Raw genomic sequence first — 19037 nt, forward strand, 5'->3', positions numbered from 1 at the left:
GTGTGAGGTGACGTCGCAGGTGACGTGGATGCTAACTGGGCGGGACACTGTGGCACCACGTGGGCACAGGCGAGCGGACGTGGCAGTGAGTGGACGCGGACGTGGCAGGACAGATGGCGCAGTGGCGGAGAGGGGGCATGACATCACGCTGACGGGCGGGTGACGCAGGGGGTGGAGGTGGTATTGGCAGGCGGTATGTGGTTTCCCCGCACCGCTTTTGGGGACAGGCAGTATCGGGGAAGGGGGCTCCGAACAACCCCAGCGCTTGCCACGCGTCCTGGGTACGGCCCCCAATACCGCCCTTCCCCGGACGTTAAAGGGAGGCAGGTCGGGGTGTGAAATCGACCGCCCACCGTTAGATCGGGGCGGCGGAGATCGGATGGCTGGCGGGTACTGCCGTCGGTCGCGCAGCTCTGGGTTGGGTCCCACCCGCACATTAAATTATTCAATTTAATATTTATGCGCAGGACCATAGGTTTAAGCGTTTTCTATGGGTTTTTTCGGATTTTTTTGGGTTTTTGGGTTAATCTTTAGGAAAAAGAGGTTAAAGGTGGGTTTGAGCAGAGGGAAAAGGGGTTTTATGGAACTTTTGAGCAGATGAAAGGTGAGGGCTTAGGGGGAGGTTATTACTCCAACCTGAGGTCAGAGCAATCCCAGGACAGGGTTGACCATAGTCCCTAGTGGACTAATGTCTCCCTTAAACAAACTTATTTAGGTATAATGCTAAAAAGGGAGGATATTTATACATTGCTTGAGATTTATACACCATGGTGTTATAATAGTAGGGGGAAGGGAAACATAAGGGATTTAGAATAGATACAGTCAGTAGTTAGTACTGGGGGGAATGAGAATGGGAAATGGTATTTACTAAGCTTTATTGGGACTGAAACTTAGTTAGGAAGTAGATCAAAATGAAAAGAATTTTTACACAAGAAATGTGGCTTCTTTTCGGAAGGAAAGGTCACCACCTGACATGAAATTTACAAATGAGAAATGTAAGGAGGACTGATCAGGCAGATCCTGCAGTGCTCAAAGGGATGTTAGTAAGAACTTTTTGAAGGGGATGGGAGAAGAGGGGGGAGTTAGACATGCCTTGCTTGAATTCCACCAGCTGGAAAACTGCCTCAACCCAAAGACGAATTGCTTACCAAAATTGGAACACAGTAGTTGCACTTAAATTGGTGCACTCCCAAGGACACTTCCCCAGCCACCTGCAGCAAATATGGATCATTGCAGCATGCATAGTATGACATATTTGGCATGTAAAAATGTCGATCATGAAAGATGATTAACCTGCTGCAGGAGGAGGCTAACACGTTCAACCACAAAAATCCATTGTGCGCATAGTTCAATTAGATCAATTGCAAGTCGAAGTGATTGGCGAATTAAATCAGGTTACCATAAGGCTGTGATCCAACCCAAAGGTATGTCAAGTTATCGACATTTTAGCTACTGATATTCCAGAATTTTATGGCTTAATTCTTAGCAAAGATTGGTCAGAAAAAATTCATGGATACTTTGCAACTGATTGGTCGTACATGTGGCTCCCTTACAATGGTAAACCAAATCAAATAAAAGTTAAGCGGGAAAGACATCAGAAATACATAGTAACAAAACTGGAAGGAGAGAATGAACCAATAGCATACAGCAACACGTGGAAACCTTTACTTGAAATCATAAAAAATCAATAAATAACTCATTATTAGGTCATCAATTTATTAATTAATTAATTAATTTATCAATTAATTTATCAATTAATTAATTAAGTTATTAATTGATTAATTTATTAAATAACAATTAATTAATTAAATTAATTAATCAATAAAATAAATTAATCAAATAAATTATCTAATTAATCAAACAAAGCATTGAAACTTTTAAGAAAATTAATTTTACATAAAATTATTAATAAAAAAAAATTAATTAAATCAATAAATAATAATAAAAAATTCAATTAATTTATCCCTTTACCTCATTAATTAATTAATTAATCAAACTAATAAATTAATAATTAATAAAGAGATTAATAAATAATAAATAATAAATAATAAAAGTAACTAATTAATCTATTCTTTTATCTAATTAATGAGATAAACCAATTAATCATCTAAACAAATTAATGAATTAACTAAACAAATTATTTAAATAATTAATTTTATATAAAATTAATAAACATAATAATTAATCCAATAGAGAATAAAATTAATTAATTAATTTATCCCTTTAGTCTTATTAATTAACTAATTAATTACATAATAATAATAATAAATGAAAAATTAATAAGATAATGGCCGTCTAAATTTCATATATCTTTCCCTTAAAAACCTATATATACCCTAAATTGAGCTCTTGGATAAATCATTAAAATCTAGTGAATATCTATTGACGCATCCCCTCATGATGGACTCACTTGGTAGTCTGAAACGTTGGGTTCAAAAAACTCTATAACAGGTCATTCCTCATTCCTCATCTATAAAACGATCCTCACCTGTATGGATTCATTATTTAGAAATAACATCATTTGCAACTACTCAGTAGATTCTTTCCTAGGAAATTTTAATGCTCATACTTCACCTTAATTAGAACATTCTGTTTTATCTCAAGTAGAAAATTTCTCTCAAACAGATAGTTCTAAATGTATTAATTTTATAGATAGTCCTATAAATAAATCTTTATTTTGGAAATTATTTTTTGACGGTTCTAAGTCTAACGAAGGAGTAGGAGCAGGATGCGTGTTAATAAGCCCAGAGGGAGATAAAACTATGCTAACTTGCAGACTCAAATTTGATTGCACCAACAATACCGCAGAATACAAGGCTTTAGTCCAAGGGTTATACAAAGCAATCGGATTAGACGTCAAATACCTTCAAGTTTTCGGAGATTCTGAAATTGTAATCAGAAAGGTACGTAATACTATACATTGTTTATCAGGTTATTTAAAACATTACCAATCTTTAGTTCAAGATTGGACTGAACACTTTATAGCATTTAATATTTCATCAATTCCTAGACTTCAGAATGCTAGTGCAGACCTCTTAGCTAACATAGCTTCCAAGCTCATTCCTTCAGAAGATTTTAACCCTGATCGATTTTCAATTGAATTAATTTTTAGACCATCTATTCCTGATAACATTACCAATTGGAGGATTTTCAACGACGATCCGGATATCGTGACTTTCCTCACATCTGAAGGTTCCTACACTAATCAAATAATTGACGAAGACCAACATGACCCACAATTGTAAAAAGATAGCACTAACAATGCCAAACCTAAGTCAGTAGTCAAGTTAGAAGACCTTTATGCTTCGAAATATCGGTTTAAAAGATCTACCAATTCAAAACTCCAAAGTTCAACTTTGAAATATGAATTAGTAAATCTAGGAACTGATACCAAACCACAAGATATCAACCTAGGCCTTGGTCTACATCCTGAAGAAAAATTAGCGTATATTCGTCTCTTGAGACAATACAAAAGTGTCTTTGCTTGGAATTACAATGAACTCAGAACCTATGACACCTCCATCATCCAACATACTATTCCAATGATAGACGATGCAAAACCTATCCAACAAAAGTTGAGAAAGATCCATCCCAATCTAGAAAACCAGATCAAATCTGAACTCAATAAGTCATTGAAAGCCAAAATCATTTTTCCCGTTTGACATTCCAAATGGGTTTCCAATATGGTCCCTGTTAGAATGAAAAATGGAGACATTAGAATCTGCATTGACTTTCGAAATCTTAACAAAGCCTGCCAAAAGGATAATTTTCCTTTGCCTCCTATGGAACAAATACTACAAGCAATCACAGGGTCAGAATTAGTGTCATTCTTGGATGGATTCTCAGGATACAATCAAGCGTTGGTACATCCCAATGATTAATTTAAAACCACATTCAGAACTAAATGGGGAACATACACATATCAAAAGATGCCATTTGGTCTGATTAATGCTAGTGCCACATTTCAGAGAGCCATGGACATCGCATTCAAGTGGTTAGTTAATAAATCAGTGGTAATCTATTTGGATAATATAACTGTATATTCCAAGAAACGAAACAATCATCTTACAGATTTAACACAAATCATCCAACGTTGTCAAAGGTATGGAATTTCACTTAACTCGAAAAAATCGTTTTTCACATCAAGTGAAGGAAAACTTCTCGGATCCGTAGTGTCAAAATCTAGAATTCACATTGATCCTGACAGAACCAAGGAGATTTTCGCAATACCCCTACCTCACAACAAGAAATCCATGCAATATATTCTTAGTCAGATTAACTTTGTAAAGAGATTTGTTCCAGATTTTTCCAGAATCGTGTCTCCTTTACAAGCAATGATTAAAAAGAACTCAAACTTTAAATGGGGCCAAGATGAATATGAGGCATTCAATCTGATCAAGCAAGAAATTGTTAATGTTGCATCTTTAGCAACTCCAAATTTTTCCGATCCTTTTATTTTATATACATTTGCCTCTGATAGATCTTATCCTGTGATGCTCACTCAAGCAAATAAAGAAAAGGCAGAACCCCAATTGCTTTTTTCAGTTCCAATTTACAAGGCACTGAGTTAAATTATTTAGATGTGGAGAAACAAGCTTATGCTGTTTTCAAAGAAATTAAATATTTGACACCTTTTTTACTCAAAACAGATACAAAAATCATAGTATAGTTTCCAGCGGTAAGAAATCTTCTAGTACAGAAGGATGTGGGTGAGGAAAGAGCCAATTGGGTTATTTCCTTACATGAATATGGCGTAGAAATCAAACTAGCAAGTATTGCAAAAGGTCAAGGCTTTTGCAAAATACTGGTCGAAGCATCACTTATGTCCGAAATTCCATCTGCAGAGATACAAATGTATGAGGTAAGCCTAAACGATGTTGAGTCATTATACACCGATATCATTTATTATCTAAAGAATGGATACGCTCCTTCAAACCTCAACCATACCAAGAAAAGAGCTCTAATGTTAAAAGCCAAACAATATCAGCTCGTGAACGATGTCCTTTTTAGAATAAATTATGATTATATTCTCCTTATATGTCTTGAGAAATCTGAAGCTAAAAAAGTCTTGCAGGAACTCCACAATAGGCCAGCAGATGGACACTATGCTGGAGATGCTAATGCTCATAAAATCATATGCGCAACTATTACTGGCCCCCATTATTCAAAGACTCACATAACTACGTGAGGAAATTTCATGTCTATCAAACTGCTGCTGGGAGACAAAAGAAACCATCCTTGCCACTGCAACCAGTTAACATTGAAAAACCTTTCGATTAGTGGGGATTGGACATAATAGGTGAGATCGGTCCTCACTCTTCTAAACAGCATAGATATATCCTTACAACAACAGATTACTTTACTAAATGGGTAGAAGCAGTTCCACTCAAGACGACTAATGCTGAACATATCACCGAGTTCATAGACCAGTTCATAATCACCAGGTTTGGGTTGCCTTCTGCTTTAATGTTTGATAATGCATCATATTTTTCTGGTAATGAAATGACTGAATTTGCACTCAAAAGGGGTTTCAAGCTTAAATACTCCACCAATTATTATCCACAGGGGAATGGATTAGCTAAATCTACAAATAAAAACTTAATTAGAATTATTAAGTGAACCATTGACCAAAATCATAAAAATTGGCACAAGTCCTTAATATATGCTTTATGGGCAGATTGAATAACATAGAAAGCCTCCATTGGCACTTCCCCCTTCAATTTAGTTTATGGGAAAGAAGTGGTTCTTCCAACTCATTTGGCAATTCCCTCTTTAGCCATGGTTCAATATATTGATGAAGCACCAACTTATTCCTTACAACTAAGGCAGCTGGAAATAATCAAGTTAGAAAAACATCGAGAACAAGCCAAAATAACTCATGCTTATCATCAAGCATTAGTAAAAGCCTCTTTTGATTCAAACATGATATCCAGAAAAGACTTTCAGATGGGAGATCTAGTTTTAAAATGGGACAAGGCTCATGAGGAAAGAGGGAAACATACAAAATTTCAAAGAATGTGGCTTGGCCCTTTTGAAATCATAGAAGTCATAGGTCCGTCCACTTTTATGTTACAAGATTTAACAGGAAAAAGAGATTCTTTACCTGTTAACAGACAGATCCTCAAAATATATTTTCCATAGGAGATCATCCTTCTATTTTGTAGATTAGTTTTTGTTTCCATAATAAAACCAGTTGTAAATGACCTTACATTTGAGATTTATGAAAAAGACACAAATTCTCTTTTAGATTTTGTTTTTTCACTTGTATAAATAGAATTCTTTTAGAAAATTGATCATTATTATTGAAGGATAGAGTTAAAGACTCTAGGCCTAGAAATGATACTAGTTTCAACTTTGTAAATTTTGACAAAAAATGACCTTTAGTGGGAAATTGGTTTATATCAGTCCAATGAAAGGTATCAATAACAAAAATTAATATTCTCTGTAGAAAATATCTTTCCAAAAAACTCGACCATTGTCGTTCAAAGCTGTCTTAAGGAAACAATGACTTCCTCCCCACTTAGGAAACTTCAACGTTCAGAGAATAATCCAATGATACACTTTAACTTAAAGAGTAAGAGGTCTCATTGTGAGCTAGCTTATCATGATCATAGATATTATAGCTTGTTGACTTTGCCAATAATGCATACCACAACAGGGCAATGACTCAAGATTGTTGCAATCAAAAGACAAGGGGTCTCATCATGAGCTAGCTTGTTTAGCAAAGCCATAAATCAAGTGAATGACTGTGTCACAAATTGGCTATCAAACCAAGACATTTTTATTTAAGGGTAAAATAGAAAATGAAAGCAATAAGTATGGATATGGATTTCTTTTTGAAAGTTGTAAATTTCTCTAAGTAGGATACAGGATCATTGCTGGGTAACAGGTAACCTTGTTGAGGCTATAAAGCCTGCTAGCAGCAGAGGCTCTACCTACGAAAAATGAGTATATTCAAAACTACTTTATAGAGGAGGCTTTGTTTTTATCTTTATAAACCATGTAATGACTGATGTAGATACAAGGACTAGCTTGAGGGAGTAAACAATGAAAGTTGAAAATAGAAGAAACAAAATATCATTGATAGGTAAAAGCATAATGTACTTTCTCTTTCTATAATATACTTTAATTTTCTGGAAAACTTTCTATTTTGGAAGTTTAGAAAATCCAAAAGAAAAGAAGAGATAACTAGTTCTTCCAAGTGAATCACCAATTGTTGTGGCCAGTAACAACCCCCCTTCTTATTTGGTGTTATTACTAATACTAAATAAGTGGGGACCCTTAGTCAAAACTTTAAAAATTAATTAGTGCTTGTATTTCCTTTTTAATAAAACTTACCATCATAAACTTAGGACAATACCCTTGAAAAATCTAAAAATCTTAAGTTTCATGATAAGGTAAGAAAAAATTATTTCTTAAAAAAAATCACATCACAAAAAAGGATAACAGGATACCTCCTTGCAAGCCGAATTCTAAGATTGTGAGATCGTGATGCGAGATTACATATTAAAAAAAACATATATCCCATCTCATGCATCAAAGACCGCTTACACTGAAAAATCTTAAATCACCTATACGTGATGGCATATATCACAAAATTTCATTTCGTAGAAAACACTTTAAAAGAAAATTTTCATATGCCACGCTCCTGTGATAATGCGATATTGCGATTTTGCAATAGAGTGGCAAAGTGATATTACCGGAAGAGCGATAAAACGATATTGCGATATTGTGATGCAAATCACAAAATCACTTCATCACAAATCTTTAGGGCTCATTATTCGAGAAAATTGTTTCCATAAACTAAGACCCGATTATGCGCTTTAATGCTAATTAATGAGTTAGTTGCCAGTCGTTAATGAAATATGGTTTTGTGCTTATCGAAAAGCCAGTTCATGTAAGGTGGTATATTTTATATCTCTTCAATATTTAAAGCTTTCCCGTCAACTTTCCTTATCATTACTCTCTCCTTACTTGTAAACTGCAGGAACGAAGAACAATGAATTATACAAAGAAGTATACAGGATATTATGTGGAAGAAAGGCAAAGCTCCGAGCTTTGATGACAAAGAAATGACGCCCCTATATACAGACACTACCTATAACAGAGACACTGGTATTACTACCTGGGAAGGCATGTATAATCTACTTGAAGAAGACAATCCCAAGGTGATGGAGGTTACGGCTACTACAGGCTCACAAGGGTCTTCTGAGGCATTAGTTGCATATTTATCTTGTTCTTTTTTGCACCGGATAGCGGCGAGGCCCAAAATTCTCCCATACATAGGCATGGTTAAATTGGTACTAGACAGCGCTGACATAAAAAACAAACAATTTAAAACTCGGGGTCAAGAGCTTACGTAATCATTATTTTCACAAAATTTGAGCTTTATATCCGCTAAAAGAAAATGCGCAAAAGGCGAAAAACGCACCAAGGAAGCTTGGATCAAGAAACGGAGGCAGTTTCCTATGCGTGATTAGCACCTAGCACTAATCACACATTGCTGGGCAAAACTTCTTGAAAAGGAAATCTTCTAATTGCTCAGTCACCTGTAAGCCCAGAAATTTGTAAAAATAACGCTAGAGCTTAAATAAAAAGTAAAACTTGAATCCTAAAACCAGTAGTAATTGTCTGAAATACTTCAATATGGTATGTACATATGAACAACAATTGCAGACAAGCTGGAGACAGAATGCTCAAGAAAAGGCAGAATCAATCAAACGATTAACTAAGTTGAATTGGGATTCTTACTGGGCATATTTGGTAAAACCACACAACCAATGTATGACTCTAAAATGCATCATCAATTCTCCTGAGAAGATGGCACCAGCTCTCACTGATTCCATTTTTGCAGGACAGTTAAAGTCTGAAGTCAGGCAGCTAACTCTTCTCAAGAAAATGCTGAATGCTTGCGATTTCAAGGATCAGATACAGATATAGTTAGTTGTTAGTTTTAGATTCAATAGTAGTATTAATTTTTCTTTATTTTTTCCTAAAAAAGGATGGTCATTTAAACCGTATCCTAGATTTTTGTAATAAGTTATTTTTTAGATTTAGTTATTAGTATTTAAACCCTTCTCATGCATTGAGAGAAGGGTCCTAAAATTTATCAAAAAGTTGTCCTCAGAACATGCACTTTTGCACCCTCCGAGGAGGTTTTGATGAATGAATAGAATAGGATTTATTGATATCTATATTTGATATCTGCCACTAATGTTGTGCTTCCGTACTCTTAGTGGATGTTGGATTAAGAAGAGATAAATCATTATCGCTTGAAGCTCATGAGTAGAACTAGTTATAAATGGTACTTCTATCTCTTAACTATTTTTGACTTTGTGTTAAAAGTGATATTCATGTTCAGATGTTTATATATTGATGCATGAATGTCTGAGTTATCATTTGGCACTTTTGTACGGTGATAGCTATTTATTTATGCTTAATGTATGAGTAGCTCATTATGTGATATGCTTTTCACAATTGTTTCATCTAACTTTTTATACGAAGTGGTTTATTTGTATTGAATTCTTTTCTCATAATAGTTGAATGATCTTTATACCCGATTGTTATCTGAAATCATTTTAGATCACGTAACAGAAGGATTACACCCCGGGTTAGTGTAGACTTAGATATTTCTGCTTATTAGAATACAATTTTCATGTTATTAGATTAGAGTTAGAATTAGAGCATCTCACTTAGGAACTTTTAGAAACGGAAATATCAATTCTTCACACACACACACACACATCATTTAGGAAACTAGTCCCATATCCCCAGTCAGACCCACTATACCAAACAGAAAAGGATTTGCTAACCAAGGTCCGGACCGGGTGGGTATCCCCGTTGTTGTAGACCCGATTTTCGAGGCTTCAACACTACCCTATTGGCCTAACCACTAATACGCTTCAGGACAAACATGAAACTCTACAAGTACTCAACCCACTTTGCATGCTTGTGATTAAATTTATGTTGTTGCATAATGTACCGCAATGCAGAACTATCAGAAAACAAAACAAATTCATTTCCCATAAAATAGTGTCTTTAATGCTTCAATGCTTGGATGACAACATAGAACTCCTTGTCGTAAGACGAGTATTTCTCCCAGCTTTTATTCAATCTTTCACTGAAATAAGCAACAAGTTTGTCTTCCTGGATGAGTACGGCCCCGATGGCTGTACCACTGGGATCACAACGGACCTGGAAAAGTTTGTTAAAATCTAGCAATCTCAGGATTGGTCTTTTAGTGATCTTCTTCTTCAACATCTAGAAGCTTTTCTCTACTGCCTTAGTCCAATGGAAAGGTTGACTTGCCTTTTTAATTGTCTCCAACATAGCTGCGTAGATCTCACTAAAATTTCTTATAAACTTACAATAGAAACTTGCAAACCCATGAAAGCTACGTACCTCGAACACACTTTTTCGGGATGGCCAGCTAATGATGCAATTTTCTCTGGGTGCATTTTCAGCTCATTTTCTACGATCACAAAACCTGAATAAACTATATCCCTCTGAAGAAAAGAACATTTTTTTCAGATTTATCAGCAACCTGCTTTGTTGTAACTTCCCAAGCATACTTCGAACGTGTTGATAATGTTATTCTCTGGTTTTACTTTCCAATGAATTTTTTAACATCTCATTCATCAAGTGCATAAAGGTACTAGGGGCATTGATTAACTCGAATAGCATCACCATCCACTCATACAGACCGTCATTGGTTTTAAAAGCTATCTTCCACTCGTCCCCTTCTCTGATTCGGATATGGTGGTATCCAGTCTTCAGATCAATTTTCGAGAAATATGCTGATCCGGTCAAATAGTCAATCATGTCGTCCATCCGTGGCAATGGGAACCTATACCTGATGGTAATCTTATTGATGGCTCTCAAATCTATGCACACTCACCACTCTCAACCTTTCTTGGGAGCTAAAACTGTTGGAACTACGTAGGGACTTAAACACTCCCTTATCAACCCCTTATCCAGCAATTCCTATACCTATTTCCTAATCTCCTCATTGTCCTTAGGACGCATTCAGTACGCTGCCTCATTTGGTATACTATCTCTGAGTATAAAGTCTATGTGATGATTTATACTTCTCTTAGGAGGTAATTTATCAGTAAATGGTCAGTTTTTTATCTCACTGTCTTTGATCTGTTTCAAAAATTCCTTTCCTCCCACCAACAATGCTTCGGTTCCAATACTTTTTGTTTCTTCTTCCTCTTTGATGGGTACAAGCGTGTTTTTAATCCCATCCTTGACAAACTTGTTATAGTTTGTGTTTCCATCATGAACTACATTTATGTCATACTACCATGGTCTTCCTAGTAGTATGTGACATACGTCCATAAGCATAATATCACAAATAAACTTGTCCTTGTATTTGCCAATATGGAACTGAACTTCACACTATTCATCAACCAACAATTGATGGAATTTCTACAACCACAACATCTTATAGGGAGTGGGGTGCTTCAACCATTTCAAAACCAACTTCTCCACCATCTCTATGGCAACTAGATTATTTGTGCTCCCACTGTCAATAATTAGCTTGCAGCATTTTCCGTGTGACTTACAGACTGTCTGAAATAATTCCTTTCTTTCGGTTTTGTCAATTGTCTCCTCTGCTAGTTATTCAAAATTAAGGCCTCTCCTGTCTCTGAAACATTCTCTACCTCCTGGGGTTGTGCCTCTACTTCCTCGGGTTGTGCAACATACACTCCTCTTTGGCCAGCCTGTTCTCCTTTAAGACACTCAAAGGATCTGTGCCCCACATGTGGCACTTGTATGACTCGTAGGCAACTCCTCTACCTCTGACATTTCCCCTTCCTCTCTATTATGGCCTTCCTCCTCTAGTGTTTCCTTCCTTTTCTATTGTCCCTGACGTCTTGGAACTATCGTCCTCTTCACTCTTGTTGGCAACTCTTCCTCTGCCAAAGGATTTTCCTTTTCCTCTGCTAGTTCCTCGTCCTCTCCTCACATTCTACTTTCTTGTGATCTTCTCTTTTGCCTTTAAGGCACTCTGGTATGCTTCTTCTATGTTACTCAGAGAAAGAATACTTATCTCGTCCAATATCTCTAGCCTTAGGCCATTCACAAACCTTGCTGCCTTTTCCGAGGTGTCTTCCATATAACTAGCTCTCAAATTCACTTGGTAGAATTCTCCAGTATAGTCTTTCACTGTCGTTCCTCTCTACTTCAAATTATGTAGCTATCGATGCAGAGCAATCTGGTAATATTTGGGGTAAAATCTACCCTTCATCTTGGTGACCATTCTTGGCCACTTTCTAATTGGTAATTTATTCATCCTTCTTCTCTCTGCTTGGGCACTATCCCACCATAAGGCCGCATGTCCTTTTAGCTTGGTAGAAATGAATTTAACTCTCCTATCTCGACTGACCTCCTCACATTAAAAATATTTGACCAACTCGCTAATCTAGTCCAACAGCACTTTTGTGGACAAACGCCATTGTAGTTCAGAATCTTAGGCTTTGTCTTACTGCTAGCCAATAAGACTGACCTCAATAACCTAATTTTAACTCCTTCCTCATCCAATCCATCTGTCATAACTACAGCTTCTTCTTCACTATCATCTCCTACCTTTGGATCCCTTCTCCTTCCTACTTCTACTGCCACCAAATGGGCATTCAGGATCCTAATCTCTTCTGGACACCCTTCGTCTGCTTCTCTCTAAAAACCTCTCCCACAACCTCACCTTCCAACTTCCATTTCTTATGAAAAGCTCAATCCTTCTCTCATACCACAATATGATGGGAGCAACCCTCTTAACCTCACAGATAATCATTAATTAAATATATGATTAACTTAAGAATAACGTAAACACATATATTTTGGTTTTGATTGCACATTCAATTGGTGAGTACGGTGGTTGGTGTGAAGGGACAACTGTCCCTGCCGCGAACTCCGCTCTCCCACGCTTGGCTCACACCCTAAACCCTTGTTCTCTTTGGTATTTCGACATTTCGTCTTCTAATATTCATTGTGAGGGTCTATCATTGTTATTTTGGGCTTGTTGTGCTCGTTGTAATGGTGCCCAACCTACACTTGGCCACAGGCCCTTCAGCTTGGAAGTCTAGTGTCTCTGTCAACAACTCCTTAGCTGCTGAGTATTTGCGCTCACCTGGGCACTATGCTGGTTGTTTCATCAATTATCGTGGAGGGTTTCCTTTGTTCATTAGTTAGTGTTGCTTACCCTCTCATTGGCATTGTTCCTGTTATTGTTGTCTCAACTTTCTCTGTGTGCATTTGTTATTTAAATATTTGGTGGCTCGCTTAGTTGTCTTTCTGGTTAACTCGCTGTTATTTTTGTATGTTTCGAGGTTGCAGTCACAAGGGACCGGGTCTTCAGCTCTACTCTTCACTAGGCAAGGTAAGCCCTCTTGTCCATGTTCTAGTTCCTTCTCATAGTTTTCTTCTTTACTAAGGGCAATCGCTTCTGGTGAGCAGGGACTCCCTCTTGTGGCTACGACCTGGTTATGGGTTCTTCTCTCCGACGGTGTCCACTTCTCTGGTAAGCATTCAAACCCTAACCTTTGTTGTTGCATTGTACTTTGATTCTATAGGTGGGTTGTGCCTCTGGATGCTTCCTTCCACCGATGTTTGCTGCTTGGTGAAGCCGGTAGGGTCGCTCCTCGATGCTAATATATGTTTCGGTTTTTTTTTTGTTACAGCTCGAGCGTTTTGGTTGTCTGGTAGTTTTCTTAGAGAGCCTCGGCTCCTATGTTCCTTGTTTTCTATTAGGTCACCTTCAGGCTTCAACCCTTTTGTGATATTTATTGTTTGCAATAGTTGTGGTTTGCAAACCTTGGGTCTGTTGTCGGTTGTCTATGTAAGGGCTTGTCCCATCTCAACAGTTGTTGGTGTTGGCATTATGATGCATGTGTTGTACTTGATGGAAACCCACTTGTAGAAGAACACCTCACATATATATAACTAGATGAATCTACAGAAGTGATATCAAATGTGACAGAATACATGAGATGTGGGTTGGCTCAAAGGAATTAGTTCAGAAGTAATGAACAATGACAACTCATTAAGATGACAGTTCTCAGTATGACAAGTTACCTTTGCTATCAAGTCCAAAGGGGAAGATCGTTGGCATTATGATAGAGGTGTTGTCCTTGATGGCAACTTACTGAGATGGTAGATCAAGGCAAGCTCTCACAATGGAAGAAATCTACATATACGCAGGTTCATCTTAACCATATCGCATATACACGCGGGATTGAAATGTAAAGTCGCGTATGTGTATACACACACTTTCATCCACGGAAAAGTGCGTACATGTGAGAAAACTTATGGTTGATCCATGGTATTTAGTCCGACATAATTGAACCTGTGGTTTTGGTCTGTGGTATTGCACTCAAAGTGTTGAACCCAGGTATTGGGTCTAACGTATTGATTAATTATGGTTTTGGACCATGGTATTGAGTAAGGCCTAAGACTATAAAAGGAGAAGGAGATCATTAGGCAAAGGCAATTGAGAAAGTCTTGAATATCTGATGAAGTATGCAATCCAATATGCAGGTTATGGGTTCATGATGCATTGCTTGATCTAAGCTAAGGAGGAATCTCAACGGTTGATGGATAACAAGATCTAAGGATAGATCAGGATCTAATGGCTTGGAATGAATCATCTCCATACGGTTTGATCCTGGTTAGTCTAGATCTATATACTGACGCATGTAATGTTCTGTAAATGTTATGATCTCGGTATTACTGATGTATGGAACAGCCACAAAGTTCTAAGTTAATATTTACAGATGCGTATGCGGGTTAGCTTTGGTAAAAGCACATATGTACACCGGTTTGGTTCATCGTAGTAGCGTATACATTATGAAGTATGATATTTGAAGTTGCAGTTGGGTGTGATTATTCTTGTAGAGTTCTGTTGTTTATTCTGTGATTGTGTCGTTGACAGGGTTTCATTGTTTCAATATTGGGTGATTCAGAGATTGATGATGCAGGAGTAGTTGCTGGGTATATTGCAGTGATTTTGTGCTTCAATGATATTGATGGGTCCAATATGAAAATTGGATAAAAAGTGACCTTTCAGATTATGGTGTTGTGCTTCAGGAGTATCCAACCTGAAAATTTATGTAACGTGGTACCTGGAGGAAGAAAGAGAGGGTTGTACCCTTCTGTAGGTCGGCACCTACATACTAGTACATCTGCTAGTACAAGAGCTAAGGGGGTGGTAGCTCCCTTCCAGTAGCAGCTGGAAAACGAGTAAGGGTTGGAGCATTTCAGTAGGCCAGCACCTACGTACTAGTAAATGGATCGGCTAGTACAAGAGCTAAGGGGGTTGTATCTCCCTTCCAAGAGTGTCTAGAGAACGAGAGAAGGTTGTTGCCATCTGCAGGTAGAAGCCTGTGTACTGGTATAATAATGCACCAGTATATAAATATTGTTAAAGGAAGTTTCTTATTAAAAGAAGATAGAGACAACTTGCAGCAGGTGGTTTTCACCCACATTGGGTTTCCACCTTATATCATGGTGTTCATGTGTGCTTCTTGTGTGTGATGATCCGTTATGTTTTAAATGCTTATGTTTACTATTCATATGGTTAATAATTTTCTGATGCACTCATTAAGGATCAACTAACTGAATCATACGTTTACTGGATATACGCTGGTTGCATTAATCATAGTTGCGTATACAAGCTGGTTTCCTTAACTAAAGTAGCGTATATGAATCTGAATATGGAAATGAAAAATTTATATTGATTTGATAATACTGATTCACCCCCCCTCTCAGTATTATTTACAATAATTGGTATCAGAGCAAGTCCTTTGTTTGAAGCTTGATCGCTTGAAGGATATCTGTGGAACAATGGGAAAGAAGCTCAAGAAGAAAGCACCTAAGAAGAAGAAGACATCTCAGAAAGATTATGACAATTGGAGAATTGATTGGGGAATATGTGGAAGAAGCACTTCAGATTCATAATCACTTCAGAATGAAGATGAACAAGAACTATCAGGTATGAATTTGTTATCCTCTAATGATACAGTTATCTATCCATTTGAAGATGATGAAAGTGATAACGAAACAATTGAATTTGCTCTTATGGGTGAGCAAGAAAGATATCAAATAAAGGTATAATTTAAAAGGCTTACAGAAAAAATTAGAAATCAACAAGATCTGTTGAACAAAAGGGAATGTTCCTTCAAAGAAGAATCTACCAAACTAAAAGCTCAACTAGAGGAAGGAAACAAAGTAAGGAAGGTATTTAAGGAAAAATGTCAGAAGTTGCTGGATGAAGTGACATCATTAGGAAATGAAGTAAATGAAAGAAGCACAACAATCAAGAAACTCAGAGAAAGATCTAGTTACTATGAAAGTCTTGAAGCTATGATCCTCTCGCTAAAAGAAGATCTTGAAGAATCAAATAAGTAGAATAAATAACTACTCCAAGCTCTTGAAAAACAAGAAAAAAAAGTTCTTGAATTAAGACATCAATTGGAAGAAGGAAGAAAAGCTAAAGAAAACATGAAGAAGTAGTATTGTGAAAAGGAAGAGCAACATCAGATTGAGGTAAATATTCTAAAAGATAACTTAGAAGAAAAGGATAAGCTCTTATTATTTCAAGATAGTACTAAGATCTTGGATGATATTCTTAGTAGTCAAAGGTCTCCTGCTATCAAAACTGGCTTGGTTTCATGAATATGTTGAAAGTGAATCTAGTTCACAAAATAAGACAAGGAACACTAATGAACAATCTGAAATACTCAACAAGGAGATGAGAGGTCAATCTCATCAACAACCAAGGAAAGAAATTCTTCAAATAAAATCTTCTACTCCTTCGATGAATAATGTTGAATGTTATGTATGTCATAATTTTGGACATGTTGCAGCTAAATGCAGAAGTAGAATGGTTCAAGACCATCACACAGGAAGATCTTCACGTTCCAGGTACTTTAGGGGATATTGCTTTTCTTGCAATATGTTTGGTCACAAAGATGTTGATTGCTACAGAATAAATATGAAACATGTAGGATATTATGCATGTAACAAGCTGGGACATATAGCAAAGGAATGCAGGGACAAAGTACGGGCACCATACCAAAAGGATAAAACATCATCACACTTGAAGATATGGAAGAAGAAGGAAGTACAGTCAGAAAAATGTGGCATGGCACAATGTACAGACATAACAGACTCAGAGGGAGCTGAAAGTGTAAAAATTCAGTGTCCTAAACCTCATACGCAAGTTTCATAAAGGGAAGTCATGTATATATGCGAGTTAGACACTGCACAGTCGTGTATATGTTAGTTTGAAGAAAAACAGTGGGATAGGCTCAGGAGAAAGGGGTATGATATGATTTAGTCCATTATTTTCTCTATTTGATAATGGTTACAATCTGCTGATGATGTGCGAAAATGTCTTGATACTTGTAAGATTTTTTAAAAGTGTTGTGATCCTAAATTAATGATACTTCTTGCTGATATATGCATGATTAGATCTGACAATAAGGAAGATGGCACAGGTTCAGGGGGAGAATATGCCTTTAATAATGCATTGTTGCCATTATGGTTAGTAGTCCTTGGTGATGATGCTTATATAACTAAATGATACATCTTGCTATGGTTATGAGTTGTTCATGACAAAATCTCATATGATTCTTGGGGTTACACAGTTGGGGTTCTGATCAGATTTGTGGATGCATGGAGAAGTAGAAAGGTTGAATAGACATCTTCATTGCTTGATGATGAGTCACTCATATACTACTGTTGTCATATGTATAAAGATCATATAATATAGTTATGATGCAGGATTCCTGTAGTTCTTGGCGCCCATGTGGATGAGGATTGTTGTTGTTGATGATACCAAGAAGTCTTGACAAATGATCTTGAGCTCAAGAAACATAGTGGTGGATACGTGAATGATTACTCAAAGTTGCATTGTTGGAGACATGATGATGATTATATCTTACCTATATGATGATAGGTTGATACTTACATATGTTGATTGATGCAGATGTTCTGAAGGTGATGATACTTGGATCATGCAGATCTTGATGAGATGGCTATGGTGTTCCTCGCATATGATATAATGTGAATGATTTGATGCAGACATATCTTATCACAGGTTGATGCTATACAGGTTGTTGGTCTAGATGCTATTGACTGATGCTTATGGAGCAGATCATACACTATGTATAATAGTTGCTGATGACTATCATGGTCTTATTTAGATGTTTGATCTCTGTTATAAATGTCATGTAAAGGTCATATCAAGACTCATTACGTAATAGTTTGTCTCTACATATTGTAGTCATTTGATGAATCCCTTTTGGTCATATGATGTAATTTGTACCACCACTATGCATGGGAAAGATGATGTAATATTTTAGTTATGTATAAACATTTGATATCTGGTATATCCTCACTTGGTTGGGTGGATGAGTCAATATTGGTATATTCCCACTTGGTTGGGAGATGGATGTATGTATGAGTCTTTGGTGATAAGAAGGTCATTTATGATAGAGTCATGTTCTTCTTGTTGAACATCTTTTTGTAGACCTTGCTTACAGTCAGGGGCAATATGAACATCACTCTTCAGCAGAGCAGAGATTTCAACATATACTCAGAAGGAGAATGGACAGATCAGTACCACTTGGCATATACAAAGGGGGAGCTCAATCAGAGATTTCAGCAGGTACTCAGGGGCAGTACAGTGGAATGTATATCAAAGAAGAGAATATTTTGGTCCGCCCTTTGCCCTTGATGTCAAAGGAGGAGAGTGACTTGGCATGGTTGTTGCCATCAAGTCCAAAGGGGGATATTGTTGGTATTATGGTGCATGCGTTATACTTGATGGCAACCCACTTGTAGAAGAACATCTCACTTATATATAACTAGATGAATCTACAGAAGCGATATCAGATGTGACAGAATACATGAGATGTAGGTTGGCTCAAAGGAATTAGTTCAGAGGTAGTGAACAATGACAACTCATTAAGATGACAGTTCTCAGTATGACAAGTTGGCTTTGCTATCAAGTCCAAAGGGGGAGATTGTTGGCA

The sequence above is a fragment of the Pinus tabuliformis genome, chromosome 6 (genome assembly GCF_031772625.1).
Source record: "Pinus tabuliformis cultivar Carrire ecotype Pingquan chromosome 6, CPIR1, whole genome shotgun sequence".
NCBI classification, from domain to species: Eukaryota; Viridiplantae; Streptophyta; class Pinopsida; order Pinales; family Pinaceae; genus Pinus; species Pinus tabuliformis.